The following is a 16,927-nucleotide window of genomic DNA, read 5'->3' as shown; positions in this document are numbered from 1 at the left end:
AATTGTGTACAATTCGGGGGATTACCAAATGAGGATCCAAATCTCCACATCACAAACTTGTGCGACATTCAAAATGAACGGGGTGAGTAACGATGCTGTCAGATTAAGATTATTCCAGTTTTCGTTAAGAGACAGAGCTAAGAGTTGGTTGAATTCATTACAAGCCAACTTTTTTGCCACTTGGGAAGACTTGGCTCAGAAATTTCTTGGTAAATATTTTCCCCCTGCTAAGTCAGCGCGATATAGAGAAGAAATTAATAACTTCCATCAGCTAGATGGGGAGTCCTTATATGATGCGTGTGAACATTTTAAAGAGTTGCAAAGGAAGTGCTCACATCATGGAATAGAGAAGTGGTTATTGGTGCACACATTTTATAAGGGTTTGAGGGGAAATACAAGAACCATTATTGATGCAGCATCGAGATGAGCATTTATGAGAAAAAGTGCTAATGAAACTTATAAATTACTGGAAGAGATGGCCATGAATAATTACAATTAGAGCACTGAGCGTGAGAATAAGAAGTTGGCAGGAGTCTTAGAGGTCAATTCTATTGCTTTATTGACCGCTCAAGTGGCATCTCTAACCAAGCAATTACAACACAATAGTCTCGCCGCCCAAGCAATGCAAGTACCAAATGTAATGAGTTGTGAGAGTTGTGGGGACCCACATTCTTATGAACAATGCCCAAGTATTGCTCGTTGCTCAACAGACGTGAACAGTTTGCCTTAGGAACAGGCACAGGATATTGGTAACTTCCCAAGACCTTCCCACAACCCTTACTCAAATACATATACTCCTGCGTGGAAGAATCATCCTAACCTGTCTTGGAAAAATAACCAAGGACTACAGCCATAGTATCAACAATAACCACCTCAACACCCACCTCACCAATAGACCTATGGACTACACCCTAGGCCTTATTATGATCCAAACCCACGCCCATCTCATCCACCACCACACCCTCCAATGAACCCACCAACAGCTCCACCTGACCAGTTAAATCAACTCATGACAGAGACAAGGGCTTCAATCAAGAATTTGGAGACACAAATGGGTTAGTTAGCTAAACTACTTTCTAGTAGACCACAAGGGAATTTTCCTAGTTCCATATAGGTAAACCCCAAAGAACAGTGTCAAGCGGTCACTTTAAGGAGTGGGACTAGTTATAAGGGGCCTTCAATTTCACTTCAAGAGGTAGAGGTGAAGTGTCAGGATAAACAGGTAGCTACACTAGAGTAGAAGAGGGTCAATGATGATTTTTAGAAAAAGGGTAATTCAAAAGCTGAGATTGTGGAACCTACTCCTAAATTACAATATCCTCAGAGGTGTAGGAAAGTGAATCTCGATAAGTAATTCTCCAAATTTCTTGAGGTGTTTAAGAAACTTCACATTAACTGTAACGCCCTGGATAACCAAGACCGTTACACTGTGTGTTTAAAATAGTGCAGGACTTGCTAATCAAGTCATTTAAATGAAAATGTGATCCTAAAAGCATAAACAAGTTAGGTTTAAAATATTTTGGTCATAAGCGGATAATTTTCATTAAAATGAATGTTTAGTACATGGGATCTCAAAAATAGGGTTTAAAGAACATATTTACAAAATTTCCAAAAGTTATAAACAATCAAGGCCACTCTAATGGAAAAATACACATTTTAGGTTTCTAATCCCTATACAATCCCTCGACCGTGGCGGCCGAGCAGCTGACAATGTACACCTCACCCCCAAAGCTCTCCAACTCATGATTGATCTATCATACCTTTACCTTAACTTGCACCACGTAGCACCCGTGAGTCGAGATCTAGCAAGAAAACCATAAAATCATAGCATAGCAAATAACAATAATCAATAATTCATAAAACATCACCAAACACTCAGCAATCCATAGCATTAACATAATTAGTGATAACAGTTGACAAATTAACAATCTATTATCCAAGTATTCAACATGTCATATTCATCAAATTAACCACTAAAAAACATATCATACAATATACAGGGTCGGCGCCCTTAGGCCGCACCCTCAGTTTAAGTCAATGTCTTCGGCTCATATAGGCCGAGCCTAGTGTTCAACCCACTGAATCTGGCTTGCTTAGGCCAAGCTCAGTGATTATTTAATTAACCTCAGCTACCAGTAGCCGAGTTGCGTCCTTGTGCGCCAATAGTAATTCTGGCACTTTTAAGTTGTTTATTTCATACTCGCAGGGCATAATACCACCACACAATATTGCATACAAATATAGGGAACTCTTAGTCCCAACTTATCCACATAAAAGAGTGCAGTTTTCTTACCTTTAAATTCCGAGTGGAGAATGCGAAATGGTTCCGAGCACGATCCTTAGCTCCGAGCCTTGGCGATAAACCTAGTCACAATTCATAAATGGTACCTTGATGAGTTTAAATTCCAAAGGAAAATCCCGGGACCAAATGCACGCTCTCAAGACCTCTAATTCCACCAAACAAAGTGGTGAAACCGTCCCTCCGAGCCCCCAAGAAAAACCCTAAAAAGTACCTAAAAACCAAGATTTGGAGGTAGGGTAGCGCTACAGTGCTACCTATAGGGCGCTACAACGCTACAACACAGGAACCAATGCCCCCCAGAAACGCAGCCTAGCACTGTAGCGCTCCCAACCTAGCGCTACAGTGCTAGCACCAGATATGGAAATTTCTGGGTTTCTCCCTTCGAACTTTCTTGAGCCAAAGCTCCAAAAATTCACTCCAATCATCATTCAAACTTAAAATTAACCTTAGAACTACACTCTACTCATCATAGGCAACAAAACCCAACCAAGTTTTTCCCAAAAACTCCAATCAATCCCCAAAACCCATATTCAAACTCTTAAACCCAAACACCATAAAGACGGAGTAAGAACTCAGAAATTCTAGAGGTTAAAGCTCATATTCAACATGAAATACTTATTTTAAACATTAAAAACCTTAGCAATAATTCACCACTTGAATTCTCATAACTCTACTCAACAACCCAGTAAAAATACAGAGATCAAAACTAGGGTTCTTACCTCTAATTGGAGCCTAATTCCCAGCTGAGTTTTCTAGTTGCTTAGCTTCAACTCTTCAAGCCTTCCCTTCAATTTTTCCCAGAGACCTCCCTTCAATTTTGCTCCCAAAAGCACAGTTAAATGCCTAAGCCATTTTTCCCTTACTTCAAAACACCAAGGAGAAAGAGAGGAAAGGAAGAAATCGATAAAGAGAAAGGAAATGAGCAGGATGTTCTAGTTCCTTCTATTTTATCCCTAAGTAATTCTAAGTATATCCATTAGTACCTAGGTGAAAGACCATTTTGCCCTCCCTCACAAGACTTAGTTCCTTAATTGCTTTAAGGGTAAATTGGTCATTTTACACCCGATTCCTACTAATTCCTCAAGTGTTCCTAATATTTATCATTTAATCTCATCATCCAGTTATTTATCCAACAACTAATAATTCCCAAAAAATTCCCTAAATTCCAAAAACTACCCCCAAGCTCCCCTGAGTCGGGTATTAATCCCCGCCGTGACTATTTTGTCAATCCGCTTGCTAGGACCGTCTCGAGCCATATGCTGCAAATATATCCACATAATAATGTAGTCTCAAAAATTTATCACACATAATTACATTTATGCCCTCAATAGGCCAAAATTACAAATATGCCCTTACAAGATAAACAGGGCCCACATGCATTTTTAATACTCATAAACATGCATTTAATCATTTTCACATAATCATATATTTTATCATTAATTCACATAAATACCAATTATGCCCTCCCGCCACACTAATCAAGGCCCTTAAGCCTTATTAGTAATTTTGGGTCGTTACATCAACATACCATTTGTTGAGGCTTTGGAGAAAATGCCCAGCAATGTGAAGTTCATTAAGGATATATTATCCAAGAAAAGGTGAATGGAGGATTTTAAGATAGTGGCTTTGACAGAGGAGTGCAACGCCATCTTACAGAGGAAGCTCCCTCAAAAATTAAGGGATCTAGGCATTTTTACTATCCCGTGCACCATATGGAATTTTCAGTGTGAGAGAGCTCTTTGTGATTTTGGTGCTAGTATTAATTTAATGTCATTGTTAGTTTATCGAAGATTGGGGTTAGGAGAAGTGTGCCCCATTACAATGACACTACAGTTAGTGGACAGGTCTATTAAGCATCCTCGTGGGATTATAGAGGACGTCCTAGTAAAGGTAGATAAATTCATCTTCCCAGTGGATTTTATTGTATTAGATATGGAGGAAGCTGAGAATGTGCCTATTATATTGGGAAGACCATTTTTAGCCATGGGGCAGGCGTTGATTGATGCCCAAAAGGGTGAGTTAAGGCTCAGAGTACAAGGCGATGAGGTGGTTTTTAATGTCTTAAAGCCTTGAAATACCCTCCAGGTAGTGGTGATAGTTGTTTCAGTTTCAATGTATTGGAGGAACAAGGAGAACGAGTCAAGTCTATTGAGGACCTACTTGAGTAAAATTTGGTTGCAAGGCAAGAGGAGTGTGATGGTACTGAAGCCATCGAATATGTTTAGTGGTTGAACTCAGCGGAACAAGTTTATAAAAAGAAATATGAGGAATTGGGGAAAATTTGTGAGATACCGCTCCCTTCGATTGAGAAACCACTAGTCCTTGAGTTAAAGACATTGCCTGATCACCTTCTGTATCTTTTAAAAGTAAAATAAGAATACAAATTTTTAGTATATTAAATTTTGATCAAGTTTAAAATTTAGTTACTTTTTGGTCAACACAATATAAAAAATAAACTAAAAGGTTTCTTTTTATTCTGGTCATCTTCTCCGACGACGGCCAAAAAACATATGCTTCCCACATATCAAAATGATCACCTTGTAGAGTAGGTCGTGATGGTACCACTGTTGAGCCCAACCAACAAGCGGTGTGCTCGGAAAAGTTTTTTGAAATTAAAGATAAGAGAGAATGTAAGAAATTAATAAAAAAAAAGTATAGTGGTGAGAGAGGGAGAGAGAGAGAGAGGCCCCATATCATGAAAAAAAAACAAAAATAAAATAAACAAAAGTTCAAAAAATGGTATAAAACATGGTGAAAAAAGTAACTAATTGGTAACTTATTAACATTTTAAGTAAAAAAAAATATTACTTTTTTAAACCCAGAAAAACGGGAAAACTGGAATTTCAGGAAAGTTTCAAATTCAGGTATATTACTTTTAGAATCTGGTATTTTTTGATGACGTGGTAAGGTATTTTTGTAAATAAAATTTTGTAGGTGATTTTTGTATTTTTTTTTTATATTATAGGTATAGAATTGTAAAAATCACATATTATTTCCACTTCATTGTCTACTATGGAAGAAGAGAAGCTACTTAAGATGTTCAGGGCTCATAAGCTAGTAATTGGGTGGACTTTGGCAGATATTAAGGGTATCAGTCCTTCAACGATGATGCACCGTATATTAATGTAGGAGGATAGTAAGCCTAGTATCAATGCTCAGAGGAGGCTTAATCCTTCAATGAAAGACATAGTAAGGAAGGAAATCCTTAAATGGTTGGATGCAGGGGTGATTTACCGAATATCTGACAGTGCATGGGTTAGTCATGTTCAGGTAGTCCCGAAAAAAGGTGGCATGACGGTGGTTAAGAATGATAATGATGAACTGATTCCAACTCGTACGGTAACGGGGTGGAGAATTTGTATTGACTATCGTAAACTGAATACGGCAACTAGGAAGAACCATTTCCCCTTGCCTTTTGTAGATCAGATGTTGGACAGATTGGCAGGCCATCCTTATTACTGTTTCTTGGATGGGTATTTGGGGTACCATCAAATTCCCATTGCACTGGAGGACCAAGAAAATACCACCTTCATGTGCCCCTATGGAACATTTGCATTTAGGAGAATGTCGTTTGGGTTGTGTAACGCTCCAGCAACGTTTCAGAGATGTATGATGTCTATCTTCTCAGACATGGTTGAAAAAGGTATAGAAATCTTCATGGATGACTTTTTCGTCTTTGGTACCACTTTTGATGGATGTTTGGCTAATTTGGAGATTGTTTTGAAAAGACCTAAGGAGTCAAACTTAGTATTAAATTGGGAGAAATGTCACTTTATGGTGACGAAAGGAATAGTCTTGGGCCACAAGATTTCATGCCATGGTATTGAGGTAGACAGTGCCAAGATATCTATAATAGAAAACTTACCTCCATAGGTGTCTGTTAAGGGGGTTTGTAGTTTCTTGGGCCACGCTGGATTTTATAGAAGGTCTATAAAGGACTTTTCGAAGATTTCGAAGCCCTTATCCAGTCTACTTGTGAATGGGGTGATGTTTGACTTTGATATTGAATGTTTAAAGGCATTTAACATGCTGAAGGAGAAATTGGTTTCTACTCCTATAGTTGTGTCATTGAATTGAGATCAACCTTTTGAGCTTATGTTTGATGCAAGTGACTATGCAGTGGGAGCGATGTTGGGACAGCGTGTAGATAAGGCATTCAGGACTATTTACTATGCTAGTAGAACTCTTAATGATGCTTAACTTAATTATGCTACCATGGAGAAAGAGTTACTATCCATAGTATTTTCTTTTGACAAATTCAGACCTTACCTATTTGGTAATAAGGTCATAGTATATACAGACCATTCTGCAATAAAATACCTTATGACCAAGAAGGACGCTAAGCCACGTTTGATTCGTTGGGTTTTTTTGGTACAAGAGTTCGATATGGAAATCCGGGACAAAAAGGGGACTGAAAATTTGGTAGCGAATCACTTATCGAGGCATGAGAATGAGAATGAGGCTAGTGGAGTTCACATTGATGATAAATTTTCGGATGAGCAACTCTTTGGTGTAAGTAATGATGAGGGGGTGCCTTGGTTTGCGGATTATGTGAACTTTTTGGTTGCCAAGGTTCTACCTCCGGAGATGTCGAAGAAATTCTATTAGGAGGTTAAGCACTATTATTGGGAAGATCCCATTCTCTATCGTCACTGTGCAGACCAGGTTATTAGAAGGTGTGTGTCTGAGGAGGAAATTTAATCTATCTTGATTCATTGTCACACTTTACAATGTGGTGGTCACTTTGGTGACACTAGGACAGCAGCAAAGGTCTTACAATCAAGATTTTATTGGCCTACACTGTTCAAGGATGCCAATCTGTTTGTAAAAAGTTGTGACTATTGTCAAAAAATTGGGAATATCTCTAGTAGAGACCAAATGCCTATGACAGGGATCCTAGAAGTGGAATTATTTGATGTGTGGGGGATCGATTTTATGGGACCTTTCCCGTCGTCCTTTAATAATAAATACATACTCCTGGCTGTGGATTATCTATCAAAATGGGTGGAAGCTGTAGCTACTCCTACAAAAGATGGGAAGGTAGTATTGAATTTCCTGCACAAGCATATTTTTTCCCAATTTGGAACTCCCCAAACAATCATAAGCGATGAAGGGAGTCATTTCTACAATCACAGTTTCACTGCATTATGCGCCCGATGTGGAGTTCACCACCGCACTACATTGGCCTATCATCCCCAAGCATGGCCAAGCGAAAGTATCAAATCGAGAAATAAAGAGTATACTTGAAAACACTGTGAATACGTCAAGGAAAGACTAGTCAAAGAGGCTTGATGAATCCTTATGGGCATATATAACTGCTTTCAAAACACCCATAGGGTTGTCACCATATCGCTTGGTATTTGGGAAGGCATGTCATCTTCCTGTGGAGCTTGAACATAGGGCATATTGGGCTGTGAAAAAGCTAAATGTGGATTTGTATAAAGTTGGAGAGAAAAGGCTCATGGATATGAATAAATTATAAGAGTTCCGCAATGAGGCTTATGAGAATGCAAAAATCTAAAAGGAGAAGACGAAGGCCTTCCATGACAAGTGTATCTTGTGTAAAGACTTTCAACCGGGGGGATAAAGTGCTTTTATACAATTCAAGGTTGAAATTATTTTGGGCAAGTTAAAATGAAGGTGGTCAGGACCTTTTACAGTGGCAGTAGCGCTTCCATATGATGCAGTGCAAATACATAGCGAGAAGACCGAGAATTTTAAGGTGAATGGTAAACGATTAAAGCACAACATTGAGGGCCAAGTAGAAATGACCAAGTTTATAATGATTCTAAGACCCATTTGAGAAGGGAAGGCACCGTCTAGTTAAAAGACGTAAAAGACAGCGTTGTAGGATGTTTTTAATTTTTTTAATTTTATGCTTTAAGTTTAATTGGAACAATTTGAGTTTTCAGTTTTAATTTTTAGTTGTAATATTTCTTTTTTTTTAAGTTTCAATTAGGTTGTATTTAGGATTCATGAAAATCATGAAAAGAAAAGTCTATTTTGAAAGAAAAATTCGTGTGGAGGCCAAGTCGTGACTTACTTTGGCTAAGTCGCGACTTCTGAGAATGTCAGGATCAAAGAAAAGGAAAGTGGGAATTAGTGCTGCGGCATGCTCTTTAGAGTCGCGGCCTAGAGAGGATGAAATTTTTAAGGAAGAATTAGGGCCACAGCATGCTGAATAGAGTTGCCGCATGAGGCGAAGTCAGAGATGGGTCCAATTTCGAGGGGTGAAATGGGCTGCGACATGGCGTTTAAGAGCTGCGGCTTCTAGAAATGTTTTAGAGGCTGGCCGTGGCATGTACACTGGAGAGTCGCGACGCTTGGGTTTGAAGGGAAGGCAAAATTAGACACGCGCCGCGATATGGAAATGCTTGAGTCGCGGCGTGCCCCCATATCAGCCTATAAACCAACCTAAACCCTCATTTTTTTGACATAATTCCAAATCACTTCATCTCTCTACAAAATTTTCTCTCACTCTCTCATTCTCATTTCTCTCACCGATTTTCTAATCCAAATATCATCCTCAAGGTCTTCAAAAATCCAACACCAACTTTACAAAATCTTCAATTTCAACATCCAATCCCAATTTCTCACAAAGCCTAGCCTTCATTCCATCAACAAAGCCCTAAAATTCATCACATCATTTGAAGAACGAAGGAAGAAGTTTGGGGGAAGATCTTCACGGGTTCTAGACTTCTACGGGCAAGTAAGTTGTATTTTCATTCAATTTCATTAGCAATTTTTGAGACCTCAAATTTTGGGACCTCAAATTTTAAGGGGAGGTGCTGCCCAAATATTCTTAAAACCTTAAGATACAATTTTTGAGATATGAAAGAACCCATCTAGGGCAGCCACCACTAAGAAAAATAGTCGTGCCTCCACATCCAGCCAACCACCACAACCCAAGCCTATTCCATAACCACCTCCTTTGATTGAATATGTTTATGCACTGTTTATTAACAAGGATGCTTTTGAGCATTATCAAAAGTGTTGTTTAAAGAGACTCATTAAGGAGCAAGGCATGGAATATTAGGATTCTCCCTTCGAAAATGATATTTACAAGATTATAAGACAAGAAATACAAGGGAGAAAATGACCAAGGTCAATTGTCCTATGGTCTATGAATTTTATGCTAATTTTCCAGGCTCTAGGAATAGGGAAGGTGCTCTGTAGAGGGATAAAGGTGGAATGTGATGTGGATAACATTGATGCCCTGTATGGCTTACCGATGATACCGTGATAGGAAGATCAATATCATCGGTTGGTTACTTCTGGGAATATTGATTGGAATGAGGTGAATGTCACTTTGGGTATTCCTGGATCACAATTTCTGATGAAAGATGGGCAGCCAAAGACTTTTTGGTGGTACCAATGAATAGAGTGGTCTGAGCGTGGATGTTATTTGTGAGTGCTAGACTTATGCCTAACACTCACTTATCTGATGTTGGGATTGGCTGTTGTTTTTTTTTTTATTTATGCCATTATGAAGGGGTTGTCGGTGGATATTGGGAGGGTGATACCGTCAAGTATTCGTGATTTATGCCGTCTTCACACTACAGCTGGCTTGGGACGTGGGTCTATGATCACCGACCTATGTGAGGTATGGGAGGTGCCGATGTACCCAAGTGATTATTATATGAAGGGTATGGGGTCGATTTATCAATCTACCATGCATGGTTTTCAACCACCTTTTATGGAACCCCCAGTACCACACCCTCGTGGAGCCCAAGTTAAGGAGGAAGGTGAACACGCAAATGCCCAAGCTAATGTAAATGTCCCACAGCATAAAGTGGAGGTCGTTGTAGGAGAGCAACCACCCTATTTGACTTTGCAAACACCAAGCGATTTGAACACAACCCGCCTCAATTATATTATTAGACAAGGACAGCACACTCATCAGTACTTGAGTGCTTTCCATTATTAAACGAGGGGGTGGGTTGACCAGGATAATGGGGCTCTGTATTGAATGACCAAAAATGAGGCGGACCAGACTTTCTATCAATATCTGCCTCCGTGGAGGCCGTTTGATGAACCACCATCATTTTGAGCTGAGTCATAGCAGGTAAGTTTCTTTCCTTAACTTTTCTATACATTGGGGAAAATGTTTGGTTTAAGTTTGGGGGAGGGACTTAAAAGTTGTGTGTCTGTGTATATTTGTTTTTTCTTTTGTGTTTGAGTCATTGTTTTGTTTATGTCATTTTGAGTTTTTAGTTTGAGTCTAACGTGACTTTGTTGTGAACCATGATTGCTAGTGAAGATAAAGTGAACGATAGATAGTATAATTTAAAGAAAATGAATTCATGAAATCTTGTGTAATTGGTTAACTGTTTTTGTATTTCACTTTAGTGTGTCAGGATACTTAGAAAACATTTTCATGCTCTATGCGTTGTACAATTTAATTTTTTTATGCCTATTGAATGGATTTGTGGATTGAATAATGGAAATTTGTAAATTCTAGAAGTTGCTTATTTGTTATTCGAGGTGAAATAATACATCATGCTTGTTTGTAAAAATGATTTAGGTCATTTTTGGATCGTTTGAGCCTTTCTTGCCAACCTTGAAATTTATTTTCTATTGATCACCATCGTTGAGCTTAATTTTGTACATTTTTGTTCTGAGCCACTAATAAAGCCTAAGAATTGAACCCTTGATATAAATTCTTCCCTAAAGATATTATGATGCACATGATGACAATATGGTGGGGAATTGTATTGGGGTTATTTGGGAAAGCTAGTGGGATTCTAACAAAAATAGAGAGAGTATATGAAAAAGAAATTTTCTTGATTATATATGAACTACACTCTTAATGTATAAAAAGAAATAAGTTTGGGGGAGTGTAGTTAGTATCTGGAAAAAAAAAAGAATAAAAACATATATATCTCTCTAGGTCAAGAAAAAGGAAATTATTGGGGGGTTTATTAATTGGGTGGAAGAAAAAGGTCATGTGCTAGTGGTAAATTTGAGCTTAAAAAGTCTTTCATATCTACCTTTACCTAAGCCATTTAATTACAAGCCTATAAAGTCCTATTGATTTCTAAGCATGTTTTGGTGTATATTAGTGGAGAATGGAAAATAAGTAAGCATATGGAATACATAATTGGTTAGTGGTATGTTTGACTGAAATTCAATTTGTATTGATGAATTCATTGTGTTATTTGTTGATCATGATTAGGTTGCCTCAGATGTTGATAGGTTAAAGTGTTTTAGAGTAGTAATTGAATGAAAATCTGGGTTAAGATCAATGTATTGTAGTTTTATGAGAATTATGCTATTTACATTCATGATTTGGAGGCATTAAAAATTGTGGTTCATACAGGTTCACATTAAAAGTGTGTTGTGTTTTGTTTAGTGTTATTTTTGATAATATTTTTGTTTTTTTGTGCAAGCTTACACTTTTGTTTGTCTTTGTTGTAGGTTGGCGCTATGAATCATGAGTTAAATGCGGAAAGACGAAGAAATGGTGGAAATTTTGTGCTTTTGGTGGTTGTTTGAGTCAAATTGGCATGAAGGAGAAGCTAGAAGAATTTTTTGATGAAGTTGATTTAGGAAGGATTGAAAATGGTCAAGTTTTGAGAAAAATAGAATTAGAGTTGCAACATGGGCTTAAGGGTTGCGGCCCTTGAAGCAGGAGGCGCGAACCTCCTGGGCATTTTGAAGACACGGCCCGCAGCATAGAAATGTTAGTGCTGCGGCACGCCTCCTTGATGAGAGAAAAAATGTTATTTAGGTTTAAAACAATAGAGATTAGGTTTTTAATTAAGGAGAATTAAGGTTTTTAATTACGAATTTTGCAGAGCGTTCTTGATGACTAAGCATACTTTTTGCATTTTTCTTCTTTAATTTCTTTTCAAGTTTTGGATATTAAAGATGATAACATTTATTTTTATGGAGTTACCTTTCTTTGCCATGAACTAAATATTTTTCTCTAGGGTTTAATGTAGTCACTTTGGATCTTGTTGATTTTCTATTAAGTGCAATTTTATTCTTCTTCTTCTTCTTCTTCTATTCTTAATGTCTACTGGTTTGTGTTTAATGCTTACTGTTATCCCTGTTTTCCCCTTTAACACGTGTCATGACCCAATGGGCCTATGAGCTCCTTTAAGTAGACCAGGGCCCATCCTGAGCCCGATGAACAAGGAAGTAGAAAGTACTACAAGCCCAGTCATCAACAAGCCTAATAACGTGTGATAGGCGTGACCGTGACAAGGGAACCGAGACCAAGATGCAGGCCCAACTCACCTTCCTGGTCCCAACCTATCTGTACCCTCTGGGATATCAATAGGGATGGCAGGCTCATGAGTTTGGGAATACTTGTCAAGAATGAACCCGAGCCCTGGTGAACGAACCGGGATCCCAATAAATGAACTGGGATATTAGTAAAGGAACCCAGACCATGTCTAGATGAGGCAAGATTGACCTTCCCCGACGCTGACACATTTCCAAGAAACACGGAAGTTGGTCCCCTCAACTAACCTGCAGAAGAGGTTACATACGGAACGTACGTTGCTACTAAGAAATAGTACTTCCACTACTCTAATAGATCTTGTCCCCAGGATCCCCTTAGAAGCCCATGTAAACCAGTCTGAGGTTATGTACTATTGATAGCTGTACGACTTGGCCACGCCCATGCCGGCCCAATGGGTCCTAATTAATATGTATTATTTAGTAATATCCTTTGTATTAAGCCTCCATTAGCAGGCAAACCATGATTACATCCCTATTGGGCCCGGATTAGTCCGGCCCAAGCCCATCGCAACTAAACTTGCCTATAAATCGAACCAGTTGTGCACTGTAACGGGATGGGAGATTTTCTGTTGTATGCAATTACTCCGCTGAAACTTTCAGAAAACTCCATTGTCAAAAGCTCTCTAAGCTCTAATACAACTGACTCGTGGACTAAGGTTCATTAACGCCCCAACCACGTTAAAACCTTGCGTGCATGTTTTAAATCCTTTCTTTTTAGCTCTTTTATCTTTCATAATCCTAATTTCTGAAAAACTCGGTAAACATTTTGATGCTTTCATTGAGAGCAGAAGGAAGTTTGAGTTGATCTCGAACATCTACAACAATGGTGAACACCAGGCATACCATATTTGATTCTGCTCAACAACAACAGCAAGGTAATGAAGAACCATTACCCAATCAACCATTCCCTCAGAACCAACCTGAGGAAACACCTTATCAAGTGTCTCTACCTGACAACTCCTAGAATTTTGAGGATGGGGCTGACTATGATGAAGGTTACTACGATGAAGACGAAGAGAATGAAGGGGAATATCCGGATCACGAAGCCAAAAAATCTTGTTGACCCTGAAGATATGAATCCCGAACAGAAGGACCCAGAAGTGGTCCGTTTGAGATAGGAAGTCCTGGATTAAGAAGTCAGTATAGCTGAACAGAATGAGGCCACCCGCTAGATGCAAGAGTCCTTCCTGGCTCTTCAGGCCTTCATCGCAGCCCAAGGATTGGCAGCCAATCCTCCAACCGTTCTGCCTCCAGGAACATAACCGTCGGTCCCACTAATTAGGACCAGCATACCTAAGAGCACGAGTCTAATCCCTCCTCCGGGACCACCTCCCGAAGACGGTCCATTGATCCCACTCAAGAAAAAGGAAAAGTCAAGATGGCTAATCCCGTGGGAAAAGAAAACCCCCAAAAGAAAGCACATCCCATTCCAAAAACTGAGGCTAACCTAGGGCAATTCCCTAGGAAGAACGGATGCATCATGTCCCAGGACGGGATCATCCGATCAATCTGCAGGGGAAGCGCCCGCAGGGTGTCAGGCCTCGGAATGTCCCTAAATGAACTGAACAGGAATGATGTTTCCATCCCAGTGCCTTCGTGAATAAAGATCATAGAGGACACAAGTGCGAGGAAGATCCAGAAGCCATCAGTTCAGGAGACGATACTTCTCAGATAGACTTGTGCGATGGCCTTAACGCCTGAAAGGAAAGGGCCCGCAAGGAAAAGATTTGCCCCCGAGGGGGCGACTTGAGGAGTAACCTCAATGACAAGATGAATGAAAGTGCTCCCCTAGATGATGGAATGGACAAATAGTTCATGGAACAATTGGCCGTGTTAAAGAAGGTCACGGATCGCTTGGTCCGGAAACAAGAATGAGGAGGATCCGATTCCGAAGAAGAGGAAAAGGAGCCATGCGCTAGACATATCCTGGACGTGGTAGTGCCAAAAGGGTTCAAAATTTCGAACCTACCCGCCTACACCGAGAACGCAGACCCCAGGGATCACCTATCCCGCTACAATCGCCTGATGACTGTAGCTCACGTCTATGACAATGAAAAATGCATGTGTTTCTCGTTCACTCTAGTCGGACCTGCGGAAGAGTGGAAGAGACTTAAACCAGGATCAATCCAATCCTGGTCTGGATTGTAATTGAAATTCCGTAAACAATTTGTGGCCGCTATGAATATGGACATGCAGATCAGTGCACTAGCCAATGTAAAGCAACATCCCACAGAAACCCTTAGGGCTTATATCCAACACTTTATGGAGGAAGCCTAAAAAACCAAGGTGGATGACAGACACTAGGTAGAATATATACCTGGCGACGGGCAATACAGTCCATTAACGGAAGCTAGCCCCTATGTTCAAAGGGGGAAAGAACTTGAGGGACACCAGCGAAAGGTGAGCCTATCACAAGGACGTGGGTCATACAACCGAAGAGTGTCGTCAACTGAAGGACAAGATTGAAAATCTGATCAAGTTAGGACATCTCCACCAATGGGTCAGAATGCCAGTGGGAATTCCGGGACTGCCTGCAACTCCTGGACAACCTACGGCCCCGGGTGCACCTGGATCTTACCGACCTCCCCAAGGAGGGTATGCTGCTACAAGTCTGGGAGCACAGGCCCTCAGGGGGCCCCGATTGTGCAGACACTCGGATTCAGAATGCCATATCCTCTCGGAACAGCGCCTCTGCAAATAGATGGTCACGTGGCCACCATATCAAGATGGTCGCATCTAGGAGGACCGTCCTGGAATGATCTAAAACGCTACCTCAGCAAACTCGACCACGACCACGAGGTATGCTCCTTTGTTCAGACTCCGGCCCAACGCCCAAAGTTGATGAACTTGCCCATCACTTTCACAGAAGAGGACGCCTGGAACGTCCACTTCCCGTATCATGATCCCTTGGTCATCGGTGACCAAATCGCCAACAAAATGGTATACATATTGTTGGTGGATGATGGGAGCATTGTCAATGTGTTGTTCAAGCCGGCCGTCACCATAATTGGCTTGACCGAGGCAGATCTGGCCTCATGCCCAACACAGGTCTATGGCTTCAACAGGAACTCATTGCTCTCGATGGGGAAGATTCAACTGCCCATAATGTTGGGGAACAAGATTCAGGGCTTATTCAAGTTTTGCACATTCATAGTGGTGGATTGCCCTACTGCTTACAACGTTATCTTCGGTCGTCCTGCATTGGTTGACTTCGGTGCTATCACCTCCATCTGCCACATCTCCATGAAATTCCCATGCGATAATGGAGGGCTGGGAATAGTCCGGGGAGATCAGAAGAGCGCTAGGAACTGTTATCACATCTCTGCTCGACCAATTTACATGGTCCGTGAAGAGCCTCTTGAAGAGGAGAATCCTGATCTAATTCCACCCCCACCACCAGCGCGGAGGGTGATCCAGGAGGAAGATGAATTGGATCCACAAATAGGAGCGGGCAGGACATTAGAACCCATGGAGGAGGTAGAAGAGGTGTGCATTAGTGACAATGACCAGACCAGAGTTATCCGGGTCGGAAGAAACCTGAATTCAGAGGTCAGGGCTGTCATTATTGCCCGGGTCAGAGAGAACTAGGATATCTTGGTCTGGTCTTACTCGGATATGACCGGAATCGACCGCAATGTCATATGTCATGCTCTAAAGATTGACAGAAATGCAACTCCAGTCCGACAGAAGCGGAGACCTCTAGGGGAGGAGAGGGCAAAGGCCCTCAAATTAGAAGTTGAGATGTTGTCCTCAATCAACTTCATTCAGGAGGCCTTGTATCCCGTTTGGCTGGCCAATCCGGTGTTGGTACCAAAGCCGAACGGGACTGGGAGAACTTGCATCGACTTCACCGACCTTAACAAGGCCTATCCGAAAGATTGTTTCCCTCTGCCCCGGATCAACCAAATGGTAGATGCAACGTCCAGGTATGAGATATTGAGTTTCATGCATGCATACTCCGGTTACAACCAGATCTCAATGCACGCAGCGGACCAGGAACACACCAGCTTCTAGACAGACAAAGGTGTGTACTGGTACATTGTCATGCCCTTCGGGCTCAAGAACTCCAGAGCCACTTATCAGAGGCTAGTCAACAGAATGTTCAGGACCCAATTAGGAAGGAACATGAAGATCTACATAGACGACATGCTGGGAAAATCCAAGACCTCAGAAGTACACGCGGATGATCTAGGAGAGGCATTTTCCATCATTCAGGGATATGGAATGAAGCTGAACCCCAAAAAATGCACCTTTGGCATGGCATTCAGGAAGTTCTTGGGCTTCATAGTGAGCTCAAGGGGAATAGAAGCAAACCCGGATAAGATCAAAGCCTTGATCGAGATGCCTTTTCCAAGGAAGCACAAAGACGTTCAAAGC

The 16,927-nt window shown here is 40.7% G+C and overlaps 1 non-coding gene across 1 annotated transcript; it reads right to left on the bottom strand.

Annotated features, from left to right (window-relative positions):
• Positions 1 to 239: 239 nt before the first annotated feature.
• On the bottom strand, positions 240 to 345 carry LOC133787642 (small nucleolar RNA R71). The gene has a single exon (XR_009872649.1). It is a non-coding gene; the product is annotated as a small nucleolar RNA R71 (small nucleolar RNA).
• Positions 346 to 16,927: the final 16,582 nt, after the last annotated feature.

Source organism: Humulus lupulus, chromosome 6, assembly GCF_963169125.1.
Source record: "Humulus lupulus chromosome 6, drHumLupu1.1, whole genome shotgun sequence".
In the NCBI taxonomy this organism is placed as follows: domain Eukaryota; kingdom Viridiplantae; phylum Streptophyta; class Magnoliopsida; order Rosales; family Cannabaceae; genus Humulus; species Humulus lupulus.
The sequence above is the reverse complement of the archived record's forward strand: the minus strand, read 5'-3'. Positions and strand labels throughout refer to the sequence as shown.